At 48.0% G+C, this 13277-nt stretch overlaps 1 protein-coding gene across 1 annotated transcript in view; it reads left to right on the top strand.

Moving 5' to 3' along the window:
• TBC1D5 (TBC1 domain family member 5) overlaps positions 1-13277 on the top strand; it is a 543452-nt gene that overhangs the window by 519783 nt on the left and 10392 nt on the right. The window lies entirely within an intron of this gene.

Here is a 13277-nt window from a genome sequence, read left to right on the forward strand (position 1 = left end):
TACCAAGGCCTCTTCCCACTGGCGGGGGCCATGAGCATGGCCCATCTCTGGGGCCTTCGCTGAAGATAGACTTTATGTCTGTTTGGTTTTTTTAATTTTTCTTCATTTTATTCCACAAATATTGAGCGCCTGCAACATGCCAGGCCCTTTTCTAGACACTGGAGAAATACTAGTGAACAAAACAGATGAAAATCATGTATATTTCACAGCTCAATCCTATTTTTGACAATTGAAAACAGCCATGTTATATCAGTTTCGTGTTTATCCTTCAGAAATAAACTATGTTTGTACAAACCAGTATAACCCTGCACTTACCCTTTCAGAGTGCAAGGAGAGCATAATCCTCACACTGCTCTGCACTTTGATTTCTCGTTGAACACTATATTATGGAGAGCACTTCTATATGAATACAGAGTGGCCTCATGCTTTTTCACACCTGCATTGAATCTCATTATATGGCTGTATCATAATTCACTTAACCCCAGGCTAATGAGCATCTAAGATGTTGCCAATCTTTTAACATTACAAATGATGTTAAAATGAAGAATCTTATGTAACCTTTCACACATGGACAAGCATATGGTATAAATTCCTACTTTTCACCCTTTAAAGGAGTGTTTAAGTAACTGTTGTAAGTATAAGACAGCCCTGAAGCTCAGTCCTTGGTTTTCCTAGACCCAGGGAGCAGTTGTTTGTAGAACATGAAGCGTATTATAGACAAACACTTTATGTAGGAATAACAGTGACAGCCCAGGCAAAATCTAATCATTTGAATTAGCCGAGTAATGGAGACAAAGGCAAAGTGAATTCCTGGTGCCAAAATTATCCAGATAATTAAGTTCCTGTACTTGACTTTGCGCTGGCAAGTTGGTCTGAATAATGAATCAGGAACACAATCCTCACTTGCCTCCAAAATTCAGTCGTCCTTCCTCTTTTTTAGAAGAATGAAAAAACTCAAGAGGGATGAAGATAGACTTTATACCTCAGATTCTATCAGTCACCCAGCCTGCTGGGTCCTGAGTCCATGACATGTGGCCAACACGGCTGTCGTCTGGATGTAGCCTAAAACATACTGGCCTGGAGCCAGTAATACACGCTCTCTTATGGCTTCAGAGAGGTGCTTGAACCAAGTGTCGCGCGGCCTCCCGCTCGCTGGGCCCTGTTCTATCCTTCGCCTTCTTTCTGCTCTCTTGACCCCTCCTCCAGAGAAAGGGCTCAGGAGGGGGAAGCTGCAGGACAAACCGCGGTAGGTGATCAAAAGGGTAGTATCTGTAATCACAGAAAGAGACGTTCCCCGTCACACCTGCTTCCACCCCCTTCAAAACTCTATTTATATGTTTCTTTATGATCACTTTTTAAAATTCATATAGAATTGATTTTACATGAATCTTATAGCATCACAGTTTAAAATGCATCAAAAAGAAGGGGGTGGGATGAATTGGGAGATTAGGGTTGACATATATACACTCCGATGTAGAAAATAGATAACTAATGAGAACCTGCTGTACAGCGCAGGGAACTCTGCTCAGTGCGCTGTGGTGACCTAAATGGGAAGGGAATCCAAATAAAAGAGGGGATGTGTGTATACGTATGGCCGATTCACTTTGCTGCGCAGCAGAAACCAACACAGCCGTGTGAAGCAACTATACTGCAATACAAAAATAAAATGCTTCAAAAAGAAGTAACGAAGAGGTAGTTTATGTATAAATAACTGATAATGTATTACATAACTAGTTTTAGTTAATTATTTAAATATAATTTTAATTTTAAAGTAAGTGTGGGCATGTGTGTGTGCACATGCACGTGTGTGTATTTTTTCCTTCTCCAGCTAAATGGGTGACCTTCGTGTTACTTGATTTTGGGTTTTGACCAAAGTAGGAGGACAAAGAAGTGACTGAAAAGATGTACTGGAACTCTAGCAAAATCCTAGAGTAGGATATTTCCAAGTTTTGGGGCCACATAGCAGCTTTTAAAGCAACTTTACTTAAGCCTCAGAATTTTCAAACAGCTTTTGCTCTGATTTTTGTTCTTTCAGTCAGCACCAGAAGAGCATTTTCTCATTGCATGGGAGGGGGAAGCACTTTAATTAAAGAAAAGCCCATACCCAGCTGTGAATTTTCAGCTCACCACAAAACTAGATTTGTTTTTGTGTATATGTTTCACTTTCAGCCAGAATCCCTTCACATGGCTGTTGACTTCTTTTTGCCATACAGATAGCACGACTGCATTTTTACGGTAGGGTTGAGGGTTGCTACAGAGAATTCGTGGCCCTGGGGGCTGCAGATGCATTTTATTTCATCTGCATATATAACGCTGGTTTACTAAAGGGTGTTCCCGGGTTGTAGGCAGTTTTGACTGTAAGCAAAAATTTGAGGAAAACACAAAGATTAATTGAGGTGAAGCTCTTGATATACTTTTTAAATTATATCCTTTAAAAATGACTTTAATACCCTAGTAGTTTTTCCATATGACCTTTTCTGTTTTTCCTGATTATTAAAGTAGTTCAAAAATAGGCACACGTGAAAAATCCATGACTAAGTGATTGATTATAATATAGTAATGCAATCTTCATAAAGACTAAAATATTTATTAACATAAGGAGATGTTCATAATATATTATGAAGTGAAAACAGCAGGTGGCACAATAGAATATATTTGATGTGAAAGTAACCATTAACAGTGATGGCCTGAGTGAAAGGAAGATTATAGAGGGACTTTCTAAGGGACCTAGTCTTCTATGCTTGGAAAATCTGTAGATGCCTTAAGTCTGTGTAACTAGCACCTGGGGGTCAGTCTTTACACTGCAGGCAAGAGTCAGCTGTAAGAGCGGCTACAGTGGTACCTGAGGAGGAGAGACAGCCTCGTGGGCATCAGACAGACACAGGGTTGAAACCAGGCTCCGTCACCTGTGAGATCAGCGTGCTTATGATCGCGTCTCCATATATAAAATGGAGATACAAAGATCAATCTCTTGCCAGTTGGTTGCCAAGACTAGTATGTTTTTAAAGCCCAGCACAGGTTGGGTTTTCAGCACAAATCCTCCCCTCTTTCCCCTTAACTCTTAACTGTCCCTTCTGGTGGACGAGCCTGGGAAACTCAGCCAGCCCATGACCAGAGAGCTGAGTAGCGACCGGTCTCGGGCCCCGCCGCGAGTTAGCGGGAGAGCTGGGAACAGTACCACACTTCCCCAAACCTACTCGAATATTCCTCCATCAAATCATGCCAAAAGATGCTGGATTTTTGGATCTGCTGGTCCTCAGATTAGGTGTGTGAGCTCTTTGAGCAAAAGCAGCTTTGTCAGAGCCCAGTGGTGCGTCTGCAGGCCACGGTGGCATGAGCCTCCTGAGGGCCGTGAGAGCGGCCTCACATACTCATCCTGGGAGTTACTGCTCTGCACCCTTTTCTAATGTTAATTATTTTCACTAAATTCCTTTCATTTCAAAAGAATGCCATATCAGCCTATGTTATCATCAGACAGGAAATAATATCTTAAAATGTCAAGTACAGTTGAAGGCTATTTTTATAACAGAACAAATAGAGAGAAAAGCATCTCAGTTAAAAATTAAATAAAGGCATTTGTTTAAATGGCCCTTTAATTGTAGAGGTAATACAATTGACTGGTTAGCAGTTATTTCCTTATAGTTCTGGAAGCCAACACTGAAAAAATATTTGTCTTCTCAAAACTCTACCAAAATTCCCATTTCATTACCTCCACATAAGTGAGCTATGTGAATTCAAAGATTTAGAGACGGGAAGTGAAAATCTGTGTTTTATTAAATCTAAACTTTTCCTGTCAACTTTAGAAGACTTTTTCACATGTTAATTTTTCTGTTGCTATAGTCACTTCTGACAGTTGAGCTGAAAACCATTGACAGCAGGAACCTCCTGGCTGAGTCAGGCTATTTTTAGGTTTGCCGTCGTTCACACGTAATTTAATTGCAGGTGGCTGAGCTGCCTGCACTTCTCTGATCTGTGAGCAGCTGGGCTGCTGATCGCCCTGCCTGCTCCCAGGGGAGGTGTTTCCCCTCATCTGTTTGGTATTTACACTAGTTTCCGGCAGCTTGCCCTTTCATTGGTGGTTCACACAGACAATGGGAGGGTTAAATGCAATGAATGCAGGGAAATTAGAGTTCTGCAGCCCATAGGATCTTAGACTGTTGAAGATGTGGACCCCCAACAGGCCGTCTCGGCCGTTCTTCATTTCACAGATAAGGAAACCGAGGCCCGGGCAGAGTGAGTGACACACAGCTCGCTGGTGCCAGGGGCCCAGACCCCATCCCAGGCCTTGGACTCTCTTCCACTGATGATCCTGCGGAGGCCACGCTCGAATCAGTAGTGGGACTCCAGATCTGCTGCTTTATGGCACACATCCGTACTGACTTTGTACTCGTCCTAACGTTTATGCAAGAATTAGCTGTAAGAGGAGGCCGCTTTTGAAAATCAGTTTATTAGCCTCTGCAAGAGCTTTATGCATCTGATTTGCTGATGTTTACAAAAACAGCGTTCCATTGATGTCTTTGGAAATGTTCGGCAAGCAGTTAACTAATGACATTTGAGAAACACAGAAGGAAAATGTGATCACCAGACAGCTTCCCTCTGTCAACCACACTGTGATAAAAGCTTCTTGTAATTCTTTTAAGAATTTGAAACACTGCATTTAATTGTGGGTAGCATAGTCCTCTGTAGAAGGATAAGATACACTTCACCTGGGGGTCTCGTTAAAAATGCAGATTTTGACTCAGTAGGTCTGAGCCGGGGCCTGAAGATCTGCATTTCTAACAGCCCCCAGGACACCTGGTGATGCTGGCCCAGGACAGACTCCAAGCAGCAAGGAGCAAGAGAACTTGCACGATCAGGGCAAGATCCAGTTGAGGTATTGCCAGCGCTGTCGCGCATCCGTAACCCCACGCTGCAGGCACACGCGCAGGAGCTCTGTGGGTGGAGAGCTCACAAGCTCCCCGGCGACGTTCAGTGCTGTTCTCAGCCTCTTTCCAGCCTTGCTGTCTTGTGGAAGGCATTTTCCCCCCGGTTGTATTATCAGAAGCCTTGGAAGCATCTTCCTTGCACCAAGCCTAGACCTACTGAGAGAAACTTAGCCAACTGTACGCTACCTTATCCTTTCCTGGCTCAGAGAACACATCCCTGATCACGAGGCCTCAGTATGGACGATTCATCTTGCATCCTTTTGTTTTCCATTTTATGGCTCTCTCCATTTTCCCACATGCTTTTCCAAACTGAATATCTTTCACTCTCTTTCTCTTTTGAAGATCATTCCTAAATCCTTTGTCTTTCTTAAACTGTGTCTGACTGCAACACCTGTTCTTCCCATCTCCATATCAGGCTGCCTTTCCACCTCCTCTAACCCCGGCCTCTCCAGCGACGACCCAGGAAGCAAAAGACTTGTCCCCCCCTTCCCCCCACCTCAGTAGAAACAGGCTTGCCACCAACAGCTCGCAGGCTCAAGGACTTCTTGGCCACCACAAGCGTCTTATGCTGAGCTGAGGGCTTGTGAGCGGGGAGAGGGGCCCCGAGGCGGAGGTGAGGAGGCTCGTGTTCCCGCCATGGCTGTGTTTCACTCCCAGCTGAGGTGTGGCACTTGACTGTCCCCAGTCCTCAGGTGGGCAAAACCTTATGGCCTGCAATTCACAGAGAACATATCCATCTTCAGCCCAGTTCAAAGGGTCTTGTCTGACTAAATGATGTTATTTTAGGATGATCTTAGCCAAACTTCTATCTCGTTGCTCCCAAGTGAGACGCGGTGGTTACAGAAACCCCAGGATATTTCCTATTAGTGAGGTCCTGGCTGTGTTTCTGCTTTTGTTTTTAGAAATATGTATTCTGGCAAAGGCATCTAACCCTTCCTGGAGCTTAGAGACCTTTTAAGTTGAAAAGTATGTGCAGAGTCTCTTCTGCTTGACCCAAAGGTGGCAGCCGTATCGTGAACAGGATAGATTTTACCCTGAAGAGCCGTGCTTCTGTGTCAGCCTCTGGCCGGCAGGGAGGGAAATCCCGAGAGGAGAATCAGAAACGGTTGAGACCAGTACAGATTTGGAGCTCTGTGCTGAGCACACTCCGTTCACTTAGGAGAACTGTTTATTGACCCGAAGACCAAGCTTCAGTGCAATACGCGTTGTTTGCCTAGTCTTCCCTTGGGTTTTCCTAGGGATTGTTCCTCTCCCAGTGCTGAGTTTAGGGTCTTCAGCCATTCTGGCAGCTGGATGCAAAGTAGGACCCTTGATTATATTTTCTGTGTGATCTGCTTTTTGCTTTTTAAGAAAATACTGAGCGCCAAGCCCCGGACTCAGTCCTTGGCCCTCAGTAGACCGTCAGTGACTGTACTTCCCTTCACCCGCCCCTCCCACTTTCCAATCCAGGGTCTGCCTGATCGGATTAGTAGCCCTTAATTCTTCACCTGAGAACTCTCTCACCTCCATCTATTCCTCAGGAGATAAAAATCAACCCTAATGTTGGCGGGAAAGCCTCGCATCGGCCATTCAGCCGATATTTCCTAAGTACCTGCTCTCTGATGTAGAAACAGGCTCGGGGTGAAGGAGGTTGGGGTGGGGTGAAGTGGGGGAGCGCTTTTCAAATAGAGCTCAACGTGTATGGAAAGAGTGGACCAAACTTCAAAGCAGGGAGACAGAGCGCAACAGAGATTATGCCTTGTTAGAAATACCTAAAGTGACACGTGGCTTCACAGGAAGCAAGCACAGTCCTCCTGGAGCACCAGTGATCTCAGAAACATGGGCAGGGATGGTGGGTTCAAAGTCAAGGGATGTCGTGAACCCACACCACCCGCATTTGCAACCAGAAGACCTGGAGTCCAGGACTTGCCGTGCAGAACCGTGCAGTTTCAGGAAACTTTGAGTCTTCAAGCCTCATCTCTGGATGACAGTTGCAAGCAGGAAAGATGAAGCAGGAGAGTCCATCAGGCGGGTGCTTGCGGAGGGAAGGACTGACGCCTGAACAGCTTTAAGGTGGGCTTTGAAGAGGAGGAGGGTGTGGTGTTAGGAGGAGAGTAGAAGGGCCTTCTAGACGGGGAGTGGCATTGCAGGGACACCCAGAAGTAGATGCCACGGATTAAAGGGCGAATTTGACGCCTACAAGTCTTCTCCTAGACCTGCCTTCTCCCAAGACTGGACAACTCTGGTACACCCTCTGTGGGCGGAAATCCCTTTGCTCATAATGGCCCAGCCAAAGCCAACAGTGACAAAGTACGGGTCTGCCCCCCTCCTTGACTAATGGTCACTTCTTAAACCGCCACCACTCTCTGGACGCGTGTGACCCTAGGGCAACCATACACGTGCCCCCTCTGGTTTGTAACAGCCTGTGTATTTCCTCTGGGGCCGTCCCTTATTGTCAGAAATCAGGGTGACTAAATCTCTGTCAGAGATGAGAGAACCTCTGGGAGCAGAATCCACTTATCTGGGTATTTAAGGAACTGGTGAAAGAAACAACAACAGCAACAACATACTAAGCAATAATAATCATAGCAAGGCAGCATGATAGACGTGGACCACTTCGATTATCTCCTCTAACCTTCAAGGCAGGTGTCACCCACATGTTACTGATAGGTTTAGTGACACACAGACCCATCAGTATCATGGCCCAGGGTCATCAAAGTCCAGGCTGTTGGATGACCACTCCAGTGCTCCGGAAAGCTCTGGGAGAAGTGATTGGTGTTCACTTCTCTGGGAGAAGTGAAAGGTGACTTCCTGCCGCTGGCTGACCTCCCTTAGGTCAGTTCCACCACCAGATAAAGGGCACTGGCATCTCAAGGCAGTCGAGTCACTGCCAGGACTCCATCCTGTGCCTTTTCTTATCTCCAGCTTCCCCATCAGTGCCATATGCATAAATCGTGTGTGTCAGGAGGGCTCAGGAGTCCAGCCAATCCGGAATCTGATCCTAGCTCTGTCCAGTCATGGGACCTCACATAAGAGACCTGGCATTTCTCAGCTGGGCTCCCATTTCTATGATAGGATGATGGCCCTCATCCAGAAGGGTTGTTGGGATAGTCAGATGAGGTCAGGTGGCTGTGTAGACGTGGAAGCTCCCGGGTGTTGAGCTTCTGCAGTGGCCTGGGTGCTGTGCTGTTTGTTTATGCTTCACACTAATCCTCTGGGGAAAGGTCTGTTATTACCCCTCAGGCACAAGGAGGTTAAATGACCCGCCCAGTTTCACCTCCTCTGTAGACAGATGTGAGTTCTCCTCTTGTCCCCTTTTCCTGCCCCTCTTAACGAATATAGGCTTCTGTTATCTTTGTACCCGGCATATAGATGAAAACACTTTTATTTTAGCATTGAAAAGAACTTCAGGAAATTGAAAAAGTAGTTCGTGTGCCATTTCCATTATCCTTAGAGAGAGAGACCCATTTTTTGCGGCATTGACATTTCATTAAAAGTAGTGGAGACCCCGTGGGATTGTGATGTTGATGAGATTTTTGTGTAATTTCCACAGAAGCAGTTAGTTTTGTGAGGTTTTCCCCTTTAGTTTCAGTGCCCCAACATCTTTAATAGGTAATGCTTAAATAGAAGGAGATTATAAAGAACATAACCTTCCTTCTACACAGAAACAAAAAGAAAGAACCTTTATATCATCATTTATATTATTCTGCCTCTTACTAGAAGGAAAAATGTGCACTACATTGAAAATTTAAACATTTCACATTTCTGCCTTCAATATTATAAGGTATGAAAAGAGACCATTACGTTTTTCTATTTTTACATGCAGTGCATTTGTGACTGAGAAGTTCTATATTACTAAAATGGTTGTAAATGCTGCCTTGAATCAGTATATAGTGGAAGTGGCTAGGCAAAGGATTTACACGGTCAGTACTTTGTGAGGTAAATAAAAATTCTTGTATTCAGGACACTTAGCAGCCTCTGTAGGTGCCCTTTTGTTTTGACTTGGATTTCTGTACCCTGGATTGCACAGCTAGTCAGCTCCGTTGATTACAGGAGAGGTTTAGCCTTAAAATTAAGTGAACATTTTATGTCATTTTATGTGGGTTTTCAGGGGAGAAGCTCCTGGTTTTCATCCCCTTCAAAAAGGTGAACTTTGATCCAATCCAAAGAACCAGGCTGGAGAGCTGTTGGGTGGGAGTGCACTGCTGAGGACACCAAGGCTCTGGGCTCCTGTCCTCCCAGGTGCGCCCTTGACCTTGGTCCCCTTTCATTAGAGGAACTGGATGACTCTGATCCTGTGTGACAGGTAGGCAGCGTGGCTGCCGTACTGAGTCGAGAAGTGTCCCCCCAATTCATGTTCACCCGGAACCCGTGAATGTGACCTTATTTGGAAAGAGGGTCTTGACAAGTGTCATGGAGTTGAGACGAAGCCGGGAGGAGGCAGGAAAGAACACTTCTCTCCAGCCTGCGCGGAGCGAGGCCCCACCGGCACCTTGGCTTTGACTTAGCACCTCTGGAACGAGAATACATTTCTTTCGTTTTAAACCACCCAGTTTGTAGTCCTTTGACACGGTTACAGCCGCTACTCACATTAACCCCCAAAACAGTAGAACAGACACACCAGGAGGTTATTTATTTTTTTCTTAAGTCAAAGCAGCCCAGAGGCAGGCCCTGGGAGCAGGTATGGCAGCTCCGCGATGTGCTGGGGCCACGCCCACAGCGCTGGGTGGTGACCCTCACCCAGGTGCTTGCGAGGTGACCTGCAGGGTTCCCGCCAGCCTTTCAGGCAGCACGAGTGGGGAACGTAAAGGCCCCAAAGGCACAGACGGAGCCAGTCCCCGTGGGGAGCTTTCCAGAGGCTCCCTCCGCGGGCTTCCCTTACAGCTCTTGGGCTACCGCGGTGTCACGTGACCACCGCTGGCGGCGAGGGAGGGCGCACCGCAACCTCTGGGACCCGTCGGTGAGGAGGGGTTGGAGGGTGGGGTTGGGGTCCCCCCACGCAGCAGCCCCGCCACCTCTTTAGACCTGAGAGACGGTGCGGCGGCCGTGAGGATCTAGGCTGTGGCTGCTGGCATCTCAGCAAAGGAAAGCACAGGAAGGGAGGAGCCTTGAGAAACAGGGAGCGTATCCCCACTTAGGCCTGAAGGACCAGGGTTTCCCGACGCGCTCCTGCCCTCTGCTTCCCCAGCCCGCCCTGCCAGCATCACCACTACCCGTCTGGAGTATACGGGCCATGGGAGGCTCACAGCAAAGCAGGGCATCCACGAGAGCGTGGCTAGGCCTTCTTGGTTCATGGGATTTTCGGCCCGCACGGCCAGTGTGATGTGGTACGGCCTCAGGTCTGTAGTGGGACGGTAAATCTATATACTTAAACTCGGGTGTGCAGAAATCTCGCCCTGAAGTTCCAGTCCCACCAACGGCCGTCGGAAGCCTAAACACTTGCCAGTTAGAGGCAACTCGATTTCCTACCGGTTAACCACCTTGTCTGGACCAAGGCCCACAGTTCGTTTCCCCACTGTCTCTTCTTCCTGCCCGGGTGGCGTCAGGATTCTGGTCTGTCTCACGTGTCCCTCTGTTATTTGAGGAAGGGCCCCTGAGTGCCCTCCGGGTCCTTGCCGGCCTCTAAGGAAGGCTCTGTTCCCGCATCTTTCTAGGCCTCTGTCCCCACTGGAGCCACTGACAGCCCTGTCAGCCAAGGCCTGTGGTCCTTACGGCTGCCAACCGGGGGTCCCACCACTACGTTGGAGACAGGCAGTCTGGCCAAGCCCTTTGGCCCCGTGCGATGTTCCACAGCAAACTCTCCAAGAGGCAACAGGAGACAAAGGTCCTGCAGGGCAGGACATAACCTATCACAGTTGCTCTCTACAGATCGCCTCTCGTCCTGGCCCCCAACTTGCCAGGTGCGGCCTCCGTTACTTCCTTGGACGGGAGAACCCCCCGCGCTTCCTCCGGCTGTCCCGGTGCCCCTGCATCCGCTGGCTGAGCTTCCTCCCGGGGCCTGGGAGCTCTCCCCTGCTGCCTGCGCCTCCACGGTCAGAGCTGGGGATCTGCTCCCTAGCGGCTCAGTGGGGCAGGGCCACCGCCCAGCCAAACTGCCTAGGCAGCCCTGGGCCCCGAGCTCTGCCTTAAAACTGATTCACTTTTTTATAAAGCAGAAACTAACACACCATTGTAAAGCAATTATACTCCAATAAAGACGCTGATTTAAAAAAAATGCCTAGACGATTTGAAAGAGAATTCCTCAAGTTAAAAAGGAAATGTCATTGAAATTTAAAATTCAATAAATATTTGATACAATAAGGCTAGGCTACTCTAACAAAAAGATCCAACAATAATTCAGTGCCTTAAAGGAGACTAAAGTTTACTTTCCTCCCACATAATAGTCTGAGGGAGTGTTCACGGTAAACGTTGAGCCTCTGTTTCATTTGGCCATTCAGGGATACACTATCCTCCAGGTCCTTGTTTTCACCTATAGTTGGGGTAGTGAGTTGTCATGGGTTCCAGATAGCTAGAAGGGAGGAGAGAGAATGGAGGAGTTATGAAGAGGCCTTACATTTCCATCCTGGAAGTGGTATACTTCGATTCTGTTCATGTTTCATTGACAAGTGTGCTCCTTGGTAATTCCTCCTCTCACCCCTCCCCAACCCACTGACCCCAGGCATACACTGTCCTACTTTCTGTAACCATAAATTACTTTGAATTTTCCAGAATTTTAAATAAATAAAATTATATGGTTAAAAAAAAAAAAAAGCCAAGCAGTCCTGAGGCAACCCTGAAAGGCAACCCTTCTCAGTCCTCCCAAAGACCTACAGAACTGTCTCTCTGGTCAGTCTTCTGCAGTTGGTTGTCGTTAATGTCCTGTTGAGTGGATTTTATGATGGGTTTTTTGTTGTTGTTGTTGTTTTAATTAAGAGAGAACAAATTGTTACAGGCTTTTAAGGAAACCAGAAACATTCCCTCTCTAATTATATCTATTATTCCATTCCCATTCATCTTGCTCTCTTGTTCTGAAGCAGGCCTTTCTGTTAGCCAGAGGCTGCAGTCGCATTTTCTGAATAAGTTAAGGCTGCTGTTTTTCTGCTGCCGCCTGTAAGAGGACTTGTCAGTGTGGTCCGGAGATTTATTCTCAGCGAAGGTTCTAATCAACTGGCTGCACTCGTGTGGATAGTACCAGTCTTCGCCTTGCCCCTTGCTGGAACTACTTTTTGGAAGTATTGAGGGTAGCAGTGTTCTGCAGCGCAGGTTCCAAGGATGTTTTTCCATGTTTGTTCAGTCGGTCGGTCAGTCAATACTTACCGTGCACCTGAAATGCGCCAGCCATTCTGCTGAGGGCTGGGGGTGTAGTCCTGAACCAGACCCTACTGGGGGTGATGGACCACAGATAAGCCAGCAGACGCCTGTGCTAACGTCGGGTGTGACAGGGCTTATTGTCGAGGCAGTAGAAGAGCTGGTGGTGGGAGACCAGAGGGTGGCCTGGGCCGCTTGGCTCTGCTCCAAGGAGGCCGCAGGGGAGCCGAGGGTGGACCCCTGAGGGGAGCGGGTCGGCAGGGCTCTGGGGACAGAGCCTCCAGGCCCCGGGGCAGGCAGGATGCTGGCCCCGCCTCTCCCGCCGCGGGCCGCGGGGGCCGGGCACAGAGCAGAGGAGCCCCGCGCAGAGACTGGGCCAGCTTGGTGGAGTGAATGACTGAGAACATGGCTTGCGAGGCCTTGTAAGTAGGGTATTGTTAAGGGCCAGGAAATAAGGAAGCAGGTGTTAACGGAGGGTGAGCCTGCCTACTGCAGCGATTCTCAATGTGGTGCTTGGATGGTATCTTTGTAAAAATGTGTTTCAATTCCCCGCCCCCCCCACCCCCGAACACAGTCTCCTGCGTAGCGCTGGGGAGGGGGCTTCCATTCCTGCACTCCCCCGAGAATCCCCTCCTCGGAAGCCACAGTCCCCAGCAGGGCTGGGTGCATCCCTCAGGCACGCGGTGGGGAAGGCCGAGGTCCCCTGCTTGCTGAAGCCCTTGGTGGTCAGCTCAGCTTGGCGAGTCCTCAGATCAGGTCTGGCTGAAGGCCTCTCCAGCAGAGGCCACGCCTCCTGCAGGGCATAGGGAAGCAGCTCCCATGAAGACCCTGGGTTAGGTGTTGCTGACTCCGTGAGCTTGTTCTTTTATTTTTAACATTATGTTGAACTGACAACATACCGTACTGTTGACATTTTTTAAAGATGGTGTCTTTAATGTACGTCACCTGGGAGGACCTGGTCTTTATTTAGCGAGCGGGGTGAGGTAACAGCATTGAACTCTGAGAAGTGTAGGAAGCCCAGCGGAAACACCTCCTCCCAGCCGCTGGATGAACGCTCCACGCTGTTCACCACGTCTTAGGTCAGCA

Source organism: Lagenorhynchus albirostris, chromosome 5 (assembly GCF_949774975.1).
Source record: "Lagenorhynchus albirostris chromosome 5, mLagAlb1.1, whole genome shotgun sequence".
NCBI lineage: Eukaryota > Metazoa > Chordata > Mammalia > Artiodactyla > Delphinidae > Lagenorhynchus > Lagenorhynchus albirostris.